This window comes from Pinus tabuliformis, chromosome 8 (assembly GCF_031772625.1).
Source record: "Pinus tabuliformis cultivar Carrire ecotype Pingquan chromosome 8, CPIR1, whole genome shotgun sequence".
NCBI lineage: Eukaryota > Viridiplantae > Streptophyta > Pinopsida > Pinales > Pinaceae > Pinus > Pinus tabuliformis.
The window spans coordinates 802,046,305-802,049,456 of record NC_142294.1 but is presented as its reverse complement, the minus strand read 5'-3'; positions in this window follow the sequence as shown (position 1 = coordinate 802,049,456).

Here is a 3,152-nt window from a genome sequence, read left to right as displayed (position 1 = left end):
TATTTTTGTTTTTGGGGTTCATATATTTTTTTTATCTTTTCTTATTCCTTTTATCCTTTTATTTTTCTTTTAGGACATGCCCTCTTTACATTTTTTAATTTTTAATATGGAAAACATTTGCAGAAAGCAAAGGTATGTACAATATTACAAGGCTTAAACTTAGCCAATTTAAAATTATGAATCCTATCACTATAGGACTCTAATAGTGGCTCCACTTGGGGGTGACATTTCCTAGTGAAATGTCAAGAACTCTAAAGATCAGTAACCTTTGAATTGTGGCTAAAGTTACCTTGCAAAGTGTCGTCTGTGAATCTGCATTATTGATACTTATGACAATAAATATTTTAAAGCTCAGGGCCTTCTCTCCGGGCTTCAACTTCAAAGGATTACTATCCAATCCAATCTACACATTGCAATGTTATGTACAATGATGGAAAATAAAATTAACTACTACAAGTTAGTGTAAAAGTAGTGCTTGAGCATCCTACCATGAATAGGTCCTCCTGGTAGATTTGAATCATCTATGTTTCTCAAGAAAAACGTATTGTTGCCTCTGTAGCCAAAAATGACATAAGGCCCCAACCATAGAAAATCAAATTTTCCATGCTTTCCCTTATCTTCCCTCCTTGAATCTCACTTGAGGACTTGGTATCCTATGTGAAAATCATTTGCTTTAGTCTTTTTATCAAAGACTTTCTTAATTTTTTCCTGGATTATCTGTGATTTTACATAAACCTCTTCTCTGGTCTGCTGCAGGTGTATAGTTTGGTTTATTCTTCTTTGAATTTCATTTGGTTCCACCTGTACTTCCTGAAGGATTTTCATGACTGTCACTCCCAAGGATGATGGGAAAACTGCATCCATCCCATAAACTAGTTGATAAGGTGATGTTCTAATGGAATTTTTAGTAGTCAGTATGTTTGCCCATAAGGCATTGACTAACTTCTTGTTCCATGTATTTTAATTATCCTCCATTAACTTTTTGATAATATTGACCAGGATTTTGTTGGATGACTCTGCTAGTCCATTACCTTGAGGATAATAGGTTGTGGAATGGCCAAGGGTGCTATGGTATTTATTACAGAAATCTATCATTCTTTTGGATTTAAAGGCTGCTGCATTATCAGTAATGAACTTCTGGGGACATCCAAATCTTGAAAGGATATTACTCTCTAGGAAGGTGATTATGACAGTGTTTGTGGCTTGCCTAGAAGATATGGCCTCTATCCATTTGGTAAAATAGTCTGCGGCTATTAGAATCCACTTATGCTGAGCTGAGGATGGGGAGTGTATTTCTCCAATGAAGTCTAACCCACATTATTGAAATGGCATCTCAGTGGAAATTGTTTTAAGAGGCAAAGGTAATAGTTTCCTCTTTCCCTCAAAAAGCTGGAATTTATGATAGGAGGTCACATGTTTTTGGACATCTGCAAACAAAGTAGGCCAGTAGAAACCAACCCTCACAATCTTGTCAACAGTACTCTTCCAGTACAAGTTTCCTCCACAATCCCCTGCATGAAACTCTTGCAAAATCTTGTCAGCCTCATCTTTTAATAAACATGTTAAGAGAATACCACTACTGTCCTTCCAAAACAATGCATTATCTATAACATAATATCTTAATGAATTCATTTTTAAGAATATAGATTTGGTTCTTCTCAGTCCAAGAGGAGCTTGTAAATTTAGCAATGCAAATGTAATATCTGCATACCATGGTGATTCAGTAAAGGTTTCACTGATCTGTGGAGTCACCATCTCCTCCTAATCATCCAAAGCACTAATGAAGTTGATATCAAGGGCTTGAGAATTTGATTCAGCCGTGAGTTTGGCTAAACCTTGGCCTTTGATGAGCTTGGCAGGTTTTATCTCTATGTCATATTCCAATATTGTGGCAATCCACTTGCCTCTTTTTCCTTCAGGCACATTTTGAGTCAAAATGTCATTAACTACAGAGTTTGGAACATAAGCAATGATGTGAGAGTATAGAATGTATACTCTAAAATCTTTGATAGCTTTAACCAAAGCCAATGCCTATTTTTCCATTGTATTGTATTTTAGGGTGGGATATCTCAAGGATTTACTAAAGAATGCTTTTGGATGTTCATATCCTTGATTGTTCTTTTGCAGCAAGACTACTGCAATGGTGTGTTCTGAAGCAAATGAAAAAATAATAAAATCTTCGCTAAAGTCAGGACTAATCAGGACTGAAGTCTTGGTTAATGCTTCCTTAATAGCTTCTAAGGATTGTTTGGCCTCCAATGTCCACTTAATTAATGAGTCCTTTCTAAGCATGTTATTTAATTCCCTAATTAATTATGCTAGATTTGAGATAAATCTCCCAAGAAAATTAATTTTACCTATAAAAGATTGTAACTCTTTTATGTTTCGAGGATGGGAAATAGTCAAAATGGCTTCTATTCTAGTAGGGTCTATCCTAATCCCATCTTTAGATATGATGTGTCCTAACATCTTTCCCCCTTCAAGACTGAAAAGTGTCTTTTTAGGATTTAAAGAAATCCCAAATTTCCTGCATTTGCTAAATACTCTTCTGAGATGGTTTAAATGTTCATTGTCTGATTTAGAGAAGACTGTGATGTCATCCTGGTATACAACTAAGAAATCGTGGATTTCTTTGGCAAGGGCTATATCCATAGCTCTCTTAAATGTAGCATCTGCATTCATTAATCCAAAGGGCATCTTCAAATACATGAAGGTACCCCAAGGAGTAGTATAAGCAGTTTTGGGTTGGTCCTCGGGTTGGACTAATATCTGGTTATAGCCAGAGAATCCATCTAACAGTGAAATCCTAGATGAGCCTGCTACCCTTTGCAATATATGGTCCATTTTTGGTAAGGGGTAGTTGTCTTTTAAAGAAACCTTATTCAAGTTTCTAAAATCTACACAAAGTCTAATTTCACCTGTCTTTTTCCTAGTTGTAACTATGTTTGAAATCCAGTCTGAGTATCTAATGGGTGCTATTATTTGATCATCAAACATTATTTTAACCTCTTTTTCTATGGATGACATAATAACTGGGTTTATCCTCCTATTTTGTGTTGGATTATGCTGGTGTCATAAGATTTTAAGTCTTCATAACTCCATGCAAATACATCGTGGAACTCTTTAAACAGATTTATATATTTGACCTTTTC